The following is a 10,736-nucleotide window of genomic DNA, read 5'->3' as shown; positions in this document are numbered from 1 at the left end:
TTACTTGCCAATAAAAAATGACATGGACCTTGATTTTACAAGCACATTTTTTAAAAATCTTTATTTAACTAGGCAAGTCAGTTAAGAACAAATTCTTATTTTCAATGACAGCCTAGGAACAGTGAATTAACTGCCTGTTCAGGGGCAGAACGATAGATTTGTACCTTGTCAGCTCGGGGATTTGAACTTACAACCTTGCGGTTACTAGTCCAACGCTCTAACCACTAGGCTACCCCGCCGTCCCAATTGAGACATCGATTGTGTATGTGTGCCAATCAGAGGGTTACAAGCACATTTAAACCTCCCCAAAATAGGTCTGGGTTGCTATGTGACAGAGAGCTGCCTTGCTGCCTATTTGCTCATCCTGCCTTACCGTGGATGAGTCTGTTGAGGGCCGTATCAATTTCTACACTTAGCATTTCTCACAATGGAACACACCAATGTATCTATTAGCTAGATTGAATGACAGAGCTTGATTCAATGCACCTTGCAGTTTGATTTGGCTTGATTACAAAGAGGTCGTGGAGATGTCTAAATGTATTGTCAATGGTAACGACATGAATCGCTCACTGTATTTCTTTGATTGATCAGAGGAACTGTACAGTTGCAAATGATAATATCTTGAGCAAAGGTATTGGGTCCATACAAAAAGCGAAGGGCTTTTACGTTGGATAAGGTAGACCAACATTTTGAATATGACTTCAAAAGGTACTGACTTGATCGGTATTTTAGTAACCCCAGATTAAATGCCCAACAGAGAGGTCCTGACCATGATAACCATCTCGGAGCATTAGGGAGCAGAGAGAAGGAGAGGCCCTGACTCAATTGTCAGTAATGTGCAGTGCTTTGGTTTCCGGCTCCCTGTGCATTAGGAGAGAATGGAAGACTGTAACCATAGCCACAGTTATGAGCACACCATCACCCTTCGTGTTCCGGAAAGATTTAAAAGAATTATACAATAAACTTTCAGTTGTAATTTTACTGTTGTGTTATGGTACATGTCAGGATGAAGATCGAATGTGGACATAATAATTAAGAAGGATAGAAGGATATTAGGATAGAATTGTAGGGAAACAGCCCCCCTTTTGCCCTCAGAACAGCCTCATTTTGTCGGGGCGTGGACTCTATCATACCCAGTTCAAAGGCATTTTTTGTCTTGCCCATTCACCCTCTGATTGGCACACATACACAATCCATGTCTCAATTGTCTCAAGGCTTAAAAATCCTTCATTAACTTGTCTCCTCCCCTTTATCTACACTGATTGAAGTGGATTTAACAAGTGTCATCAGTAAGGGATCATAGTTTTCACCTGGATTCACGTGGTCAGTCTATGTTATGGAAAGAGCAGATGTTCATATTGTTTTGTATACTCAGTGTATGTCATCTACACAGAATAATTATCTCTAACCACTAGATTACTTAATAAAATACTTAGACTTTGAAACAGTTTGGTCACTTTCACAGCCGTGACTCATGTTATCCACAAGTGCAACACTGAATCTTAATGACCACCATCAGCTCTGGGCTAAAAATATAGAAGGATCCATGTTTTAAAACAACAACATCTCCTCTCACACCAACTTTATGACTTCATTGGGGCGTGTGGTTCAAGTATAATGAGTTGTACATTAATAAGACCTCTGTGTGAACATATACTGTACATCTGTTTCCGAGGTATTGAATAGCATTAGGGTCTGCGTCCCAAATAGAACCTTATTCCCAATGTAGTGCACTACTTTTGACCAGAACCCTATGGGCCCTGGTCAAAAGTAGTGCACTACATAGGAAATAGGTTGCCATTTGGGAGGCAGACAGACTAGATACCATATTTCAACAAGGAGATCTAGCAACTTAGCACCTGTCTGAAGTTCCAGCTTTCATGTGTCATTATAGAACCGACTTGATTGATTGACCTTTAGGCTAGTTGTATTGGAAAGAGTTGACAAAAGGTTGGGATTACTCCTTTCTATATCAATGGTGACTGGTAATGCTGCTGGAGTTACTCTCACAACGAATGCTTATGTTTCTTAAATGCCATCACTTTAAAGAAAGACGTGTTGTTCAAGTGGCTCCGGTGCGAGAGCCATTGTCAATTACAGCGTGAACAAGGTCATACACCCTTAGACAATGACATTTACAACACTTTGGTGTCAACAGAGCCTATGTTTGTTAAGGCTAGATGTCACGCTTGTAACACTACCGCAGCAGAAGTCTCACAGGAGTGGATCACTGCTTCTCATTTGTAATGCTTTGTTTTGACTTGGTTTTATTGGGAACAAATGTTCTCACATTTATGGCTCGCAATAAATCATTTTTGTTTGAAAAGGTTAACTTGGCCCCTGTACAGTATCAGTGGTCTAATCCTTCTAGGGAAAAATTGCTGAGCAAGACAATGGATGCATAAAGTGGAACCACCTTTACACAAAAACAATAAACTAACTTCTCATACTCAAATGGTTGAAGGCAAACTGGTGATCTTATATTATTTACCTGCGATTTTCTCATTTGCTTCTTAGAAAAGATGACTGTGAATTGACTAACCAGGCAGAGACTGAGCCCTCCTTGCTAACCCTGCCTCTGCTCTGGCGGGAGTGGTGGAGCTGGACTTCCCCTGCCTGCTTCAGAGTGGGATAGTTTAGCTGTCAGAGGGGCTTGGGAAAGCTTCCCTCAATCTGCTCAGCTGCTAACAGCCATGAGTGACTGAGAACACTTGTTAAATATAGCCCAGGCAGACTCTGCTACACTCAAAGCTCTACACTCTCCTGCCCAGGAACAAAAGGGAAAAGGCAGGTTCCTGGCACCTGACAAAGGCTATATTCCACATTTCTACCCTCCTCTCCATCTTACTTTGGATATCTCCATTTGAAGGAAAATCGGACTTTTCAGACAAAAGCAGCTCTGACCACCTCCTCTTGCTTGCTGGTCTCTCTCTCTCTCTCTCTCTCTCTCTCTCTCTCTCTCTCTCTCTCTCTCTCTCTCTCTCTCTCTCTCTCTCTCTCTCTCTCTCGCTTTTCTCTCTCATCCTCTCAGTTTGTGAAAGACTCTGCCGGCCCAAACTTCTGGAGAGGACAAAGCTTGGTGTTCATCTTCAGACGCCTCTTGCATTGCCTCTGTTGCCTTGACAGGAGAGAAGAGGGGAAACAAGTTATTAAAAGAGAAAAGTAAGAGGTGAGAGTATAGATCATCTACATTTGATATGTCTCTTTTTGACACACATAGTCAAGGTAACTGAAGAACACAGACATTGAGGAGAGACTTTTTACTCTGGGACTTGATTCTCAGTAACTGAGATATTCCTTTTTGACCTGTCGTCACCTGTGATGTGGTACCATTGAGAACAGGTAAGGGGAAATGATTCTGCTATTCTTCATAGATTTGAAAAGCTTTTCTTTTCCTCGCAAAAATAAACTTGTATGGACTAAATTTTGGGACATTTAGATGTCCAATTATATGGTTTCTAGTTCGTAAAGTGGAACACATTGTGAATCAGTGAGTTGGGAAAGAACATTAGTTGCTGCCATCAGACGTCCGGTCCAGACTCAATTCAGGAAATGGTACATTAGGAGACATTCATTGATTACATCTTTTACCAGAAGAACGCTTTAGCTCTCTCTCTAGAGGATATATTAAATGTACTAATAGCTGAGTAACAACACAGGGAATGTAGAGGAAAATGATGCAATAATACAATGATAAATCTGGGTCTAACATACTGTAGTTGCTCAACTTTCTTTGGACTGTGGAGATTTGTATCTAAACATGTCAACTTGTTCACGTTGGATGAAAGTTGAAATTTGGACAAGGTAAGTTGAAGTAATTAACATTAAAGAATGTCTCTCTTATTAATAAGCCTGTATGGCTCAGCTGGTATGGCATGGTGCTTGCACTGCCAGGGTTGTGGGTTCAATTCCCAGGGCCACCCAAATGTAATATGTACGCAAGCATGACTTAGTCAATTTGGGTAAAAGTGTCTGCTAAATGGCTGATATTATCACTACCATGTCTGTCCACTTTGATGTTTTCCCATGTCAAAACAATAGATGTTGCCAATGGGTTTTATTCTGATAAGAGGTTCCATGAGAGACCCCACTGTTTGAAGGCACACAGTAAACAGCGATGCTATCCCATCCTCTCACTGTTATTCCAGTGGTAGCCATTAGATGTGTCCTCTGCCAGCCTGTGGTACCACACATACATACTCAGGCAGCACATGTGGGTGGCACCTTAATTGGGGAGGACTAGTTTCATGGTAATGGCTGGAGCAGAATCAGTGGAATGGTATCAAATACATTAAACACATGTGTTTGATACCATTCCATTTACTCCCTTCCAGCCATTATTATGAGTTGTCCTCCCCTCTGCAGCGTCCCATGCCAGGCAGTCACATCCCCAGGGACTAGGGAACGTTCCATTAATAACTTACAATAAAAACAGTGGAAAAAGTTATTTTTAATCCGATCAAAAGATTTTTCCCTCTGTGATGAAACAATAAATGTCTGCTGTCCGTGTGGGTAAGGGAGGGCTTCAGTGGCGTTTGCATCATCAAGCCATTGTCATCGGCTTCAGGAACTCCACATAGCTATCCTGTGTGTTATGTGGAGGATGATCAAGGGTTAAAAAAATCTATTGTCTTTTGTGATGGACAGGTCAGAGGTCAGTTTGTTTAGAAATATTTTGGACAATGCCAATAGTGTTCAGAACAACTGAAGGCATAGTGAGGTCCCGTTGCATATCAATGACCATTCATCAAAGGGCAATTTATACGGATATTATTCTTGGACACTTTTATACTTCCTCCTTAACCTCTATTAACAAGCCTGAATTACTTTAATGGAGTATACCATTATTGACAGGTTGGGTAGTTATCGGGTATTATGTATGAGAAACTAAATTACTGCCTGCGGAGCCTCTCTTTTGTCCTCCCCTCCAGTCTGTAACTCAAATGATCACCCTGCATTCCCTGTTGCTCTTGTAAGTTTCTCTGGCAGCGGTTGTCTTTAAATCATCTGCTTCAGTTTGTGCCTGTGGCATTACTTCACTGGCAGCCAAGGCCCAAGTGATAAGACAGTGAACCATGATATCACTTAGCTAATTCAGCTCAGCAATCTCCCATGGAGGGAAACAGCAGGGCATGTCCTCATGTTTTGTTTCATAACAACAGCTCCGCTGTTCCCATGACAGCAAAATAAGGGACGAGAGAGAGATGGATTACATTTGTTTGGGTGCTTTGCCTTGTTGACGTTTTTGGGATGAGTATTTTCCTGGAGGCAGAACTGAGCGATTTTCGCTAGCTGCAAAATCTAAATTGCCGATATTGTACAAATTCATGAAAACAAAAATGTCCTTCATGGTCTTAATTTAAGGTTAGGGTTAGCAGTGCGGTTAAGGTTAGGTTTAACATCAGATTTTATGGCTGTGCCAGCTAGTGACCACTCCCGAGCTGCCTCCAGAACAAGATTCATGACGAAAAACACTAACCTGCTGGCCAGATGATGACACAAAAAACACTGGCTGAGATCACTAAATATTGTGAATTAAATAATACTATATATCATCTCTACCACAGATCGTTATGTGCACTTCATAAAAATAGTATATCATGAAAAATATTGAATGGAGATTACAGATTAACTCGTTTGACTGAATAACCCATTGTCAGCATTATGCTGTGGGTGCTTTTACATCCCACAAGGGTGTGTCTCTTTTAAAACGACCAAGGGTAACCATGCATTACCACTATGCTATTTAACATTCCATATCAGCCCACACTTAGTGAAATCATCCAGCCTGCCCACACACACACACACACACACACACTGATTTGGAGTGGCGCTGGCCTCACACAATGTCTCTAGATTATTCTCTCATTATCAGCTTGAACAGCTGCATCTGAAGCACCCCACAATCATTCCCAGGCCTTGCTATTGTACTGCTCCTAACAAGGGGAATCAAAGGATTTCAAATGATAGCTGGTCAGCTGGTTTACATAATTCAGCTTTGTAAGAGCAGATGTACTGTATGTATTTAATCCCAAATGCTCACCCCAATGGAGGACCATTTGTGATTTGGGTTCAGAACATAACACGTCTCTCAACTCATCTCTACTGATATAAAGCCTTTAAAGCATGTTTACTGTAAGATAAGGCTGATCTACCTACAGACTGTTCTGTGAGCTGTCTTTTTTTCTAATTGTTTGTCCTGACTTTCCTAGATGTTATGACCGCATGTGTTTTCTGGGAAACTGATGACAAACAAATAGTTGAGTGGTTCAGGCTCAGGGAGAAAATAGTCTGTAAAAATCAAAATAATAAAACACAGTCAGCATTAAATCTCTTCCCTCTCTCATAGGGTCTCAAACTCTCACACGTTCTTCTCTCTCTCTCTGTTCTCTCTCTTCCCCCTCTCTCTCGCTCTTCGCTGTCTCTTTGTCTCGCGCTTTATGAGGGAAGTGACTTCATCATCATTCCACCAGAAAGGCATTTGAGACTGGCCAGCTTGAGAACTACATCTGGCTAATGGTGTCAGTTTGCTGGATCCATGTGAAGATAGAAGCCAACCTGCCATATCTTTTGCTCATTCATTTTCACTGCTGATTGAACATGTCGGACTGAGGATTGACTCGGACTGTGAGAGTTTTGATGAGGACAGGGAAGTCAAGTCACGGCCAATCTTCAAGACACCCTATTAGGCTTGGCAATGGAAATAGGACTATTGAAATAACGCCACAGTTATAACAAGTTATAGTGGTATTTAATTAAGTGTACTATATTCCATTTCCTTTTATGATAGCAATAGTTTTGAATGAAACATTCCCTTTCAGCACTGTGCCTCTTTTAGACTCACGTCACATTGTGATTTGTTATTCCGCTTTAATATGTAGCCCAAGGCTTTGGATTGACCTTGCAGCCGAACCGCCTCTTTTCAAGTAAGATCCACTCATGTGGCTTTAGTCCTGGATCCAGTCTGGTTTCTGAGAAGCCCGAACCCAGGCCTGCTTTCTGCTAAAAACCCTAATAAAAAAAACCTGGCCTGGCTTCTTTGTTGTGTGCAACTTTGAACTTGCTCAAAAGTCTGATTTCTATTTTTATACCAGCTTTCACATGAACCTTGCTGCTCACTTATTTGTCTGACTTCAGATACCCTTGTAAGGTGGCAGATAATGATGTCATGTAATGTTGCCAAAGGATGTGGGTCACTGACTCAAATGTAAAGACACTAAACCCGTCTACTGTATGAATCTCAGGTGTCCCTTCTATGACTCAGACTACCAGATAGCTTTCTTATACCATGCTCATTCAAGGCTATCTTGACAACCAAGACATTTTAGGATCCATTAATCTTCCTATTTGATTTTCGGATAAAAGTAAAGAATATATTGTAACTCCAGCGTTGGAAGCCGTACATATCATTTTAGAGGTATATGTATGAGTGTGTGTGGGGGTCCAACACTAGTAGGTGGGTTCTGCATGTGCCACGGGCCAGGGGGTAAGTTGTCAGTAACGAGGTTACATTAAGATTACAATATTTATGTCATCTGCATGAAATACTACAGATCGGAACCCGACACGGTGATATTCCACTCTCGGCTGTATACGTACGTCAGAACTTGAGGCAGTAAATGTTTGATATTAATAGTGGACGTTGTACAGTACAGTGAGGTCTGTAATATTACATTTACACAGTGGTAAGATGTCCATAGAGGTTTAGTCAAATGTGTATCAGTGGTCGGGAATGTTTTATTTGGTGTTGGAGCTAGAAACACAAGCATTTCGCTACACCCGCAATAACATCTGCTTAATATGTGTATGTGACCAATAAAATTGGATTGGATTTGATTTGAAATTTTATAGCCTCTGTGAATAGAACTGCATGGCCATCTGGTTATATGCATCTGTTTAGGTTACATGTACTGTGTCGTTTACTGCTATGGTTTGTTATGTGGAATAACACCAAATAAAACATTCCCGACCACTGATACACATTTGACTAAACCTCTATGGACATCTTACCACTGTGTAAATGTAATATTACAGACCTCACTGTACTGTACAACGTCCACTATTAATATCAAACATTTACTGCCTCAAGTGCTGACGTACGTATACAGCCGAGAGTGGAATATCACCGTGTCGGGTTCCGATCTGTAGTATTTCATGCAGATGACATAAATATAGCAATCTTAATGTAACCTCGTTACTGACAACTTACCCCCTGGCCCGTGGCACATGCAGAACCCACCTACTAGTGTTGGACCCCCACACACACTCATACATATACCTCTAAAATGATATGTACGGCTTCCAACGCTGGAGTTAGAATATATTCTTTACTTTTATCCGAAAATCAAATAGGAAGATTAAATGGTTCCTAAAATGTCTGGGTTGTCAAGATAGACTTGAATGAGCACTGTATAAGAAAGCTATCTGGTAGTCTGAGTCACGGAAGAGACTCCTGTGATTCATAGACTAGAGGGGTTTAGTGTCTTTACTTTTGAGTCAGTGACCCACAAAAATATTGTGATCAGATTACAGATACTTTTGAAAAACGATATGATTACTTCAAGGATTACTGTTAAATTCAGAAAGGATATTTGCAAAATAAAATCTTCTCGATGACATTCAAATCAGCATAGAAAAAAGGCGCAAATGAAATTTGTTCAACGTGAGCGAGTCTGACTTAAGTCAGAGACCACTATGATGACACACCAAATGTGTTTGATGGATTGCGGGAAAAGAGCAGGAATAGGCTTTTGTAGGCTACAGTCCAAGCTACAGTGCCTTTTTCCTATTTTGTTGCATTACAACCTGTAATTTAAATGGATTTTTATTTGGATTTCATGTAATGGACATACACAAAATAGTCCAAATTGGTTAAGTGAAATTTAAAAAATAACTTGTTTTAAAAAATTATTTAAAAAAAAAACGGAAAAGTGGTGCGTGCATATGTATTCACCCCCTTTGCTATGAAGCCCCTAAATAAGATCCAAGCAACCAATTACCTTCAGAAGTCACATGATTAGTTAAATAAATGCCACCTGTGTGAAATCTAAGTGTCACATGATCTCAGTTTATATACACCTGTTCTGAAAGGCCCCAGAGTTTGCTACACCACTAAGCAAGGGGCACCACCAAGCAAGCAGCACTATGAAGACCAAGGAGCTCTCCAAACAGGTCAGGGACAAAGTTGTGGAGAAGTACAGATCAGGGTTGGGTTATAAAAAATATCAGAAACTTAACATCCCACGGAGAACCATTAAATCCATTATAAAAAAATTGAAAGAATATGGCACCACAACAAACCTGCCAAGAGAGAGCCGCCCACCAAAACTCATGGACCAGGCAAGGAGGGCATTAATCAGAGAGGCAACAAAGAGCAAAGATAACCCTGAAGGAGCTGCAAAGCTCCGCAGCGGAGATTGGAGTATCTGTCCATAGGACCACTTTAAGCCGTACATGCAACAGAGCTGGGCATTACAGAAGAGTGTCCAGAAAAAAAAATATCAAACATGTTTGGTGTTCGCCGAAAGGCATGTGGGAGACTCCCCAAACAAATGGAAGAAGGTACTCTGTTCAGATGAGACTAAAATTGAGCTTTTTGGCCATCAAGGAAAACACTGTGTCTGGCGCAAACCCAACACCTCTCATCACCCTGAGAACACCATCCCCACAGTGAAGCATGGTGGTGGCAGCATCATGCTGTGGGGATGTTTTTCATCGGCAGGGACTGGGAAACTGGTCAGAATTGAAGGAATGATGGATGACACTAAATACAGGGAAATTCTTGAGGGAAACCTGTTTCAGTCTTCCAGAGATTTGAGACTGGGACGGAGGTTCACCTTCCAGCAGGACAATGACCCTAAGCATACTGCTAAAGCAACACTCGAGGGGTTTAAGGAGGACATTTAAATGTCTTGAATGGCCTAATCAAAGCCCAGACCTCAATCCAATTGAGAATCTGTGGTATGACTTAAAGATGTAAAGATTGCTGTACATCAGCGGAACCCATCCAACTTGAAGGAGCTGGAGCAGTTTTGCCTTAAAGAATGGGAAAAAATCCCAGTGGCTAGATGTGCCAAGCTCATAGAGACATTCCCCAAGAGACTTGCAGTTGTAATTTCTGCAAAAGGTGGCTCTACAAAGATTTGACTTTGGGGGGTGAATAGTTATGCACACTCAAGTTTTCTGTTTTTTCTGTCTTATTTCTTGTTTGTCTCACAGTAAAACATATTTTGCATCTTCAAAATGGTAGGCATGTTGTGTAAATCAAATGATACAAACCCCCCAAAAATCCATTTTAATTCCAGGTTGTAAGGCAACAAAATAGGAAAAATGCCAAGGGGAGTGAATACTTTCGCACGCCACTGTATGTCTTCTGCTGTCGGCATCCAAAGATTATCCAATTTGAATAAACGCTTGGAGGTAAGGATGGCAGCAGTGGTGAAGTCTATGGCGATACGGATATCACTTATTATTGATATCTACATAGCGCATTGACATGAATCACACTGCTGCTCTCTTATTTAGTTATTTGCACCGTACAGATTGTGGTTGTTGTGGATAGCTGTTCACAAATCTAAATGTGAATTTGAACCCAATAATGGTTGAATTCAAGAAGTTTAAGCCGCATATCAATCATTATTTTTGAAACCAGTGGACAGCCAGTGAAAAATGCGCTCTTGCAAGAGCTGCAGTGTGGATCCCAGCCTATGGAATAAAAGTGAGGCTTTTATTGCTCA

At 41.1% G+C, this 10,736-nt stretch overlaps 1 protein-coding gene across 5 annotated transcripts in view; it reads left to right on the top strand.

Annotated features, from left to right (window-relative positions):
* Window positions 1–2,570: 2,570 nt before the first annotated feature.
* The window catches only part of LOC110522090 (filamin-A-interacting protein 1), a 46,688-nt gene continuing 38,522 nt past the window's right edge, over window positions 2,571–10,736 (top strand). For 2 of the 5 annotated variants that reach the window (XR_002473255.2, XM_021600186.2), the window contains exon 1: window positions 2,571–3,342. The gene's annotated coding sequence lies outside the window, so the exon portion shown is untranslated. The remainder of the gene's footprint in view (window positions 3,343–10,736) is intronic. The other 3 variants (XM_021600188.2, XM_021600185.2, XM_021600183.2) reach the window with 3 other exon arrangements.

This window comes from Oncorhynchus mykiss, chromosome 4 (genome assembly GCF_013265735.2).
Source record: "Oncorhynchus mykiss isolate Arlee chromosome 4, USDA_OmykA_1.1, whole genome shotgun sequence".
Classification (NCBI taxonomy): Eukaryota; Metazoa; Chordata; class Actinopteri; order Salmoniformes; family Salmonidae; genus Oncorhynchus; species Oncorhynchus mykiss.
The sequence above is the reverse complement of the archived record's forward strand: the minus strand, read 5'-3'. Positions and strand labels throughout refer to the sequence as shown.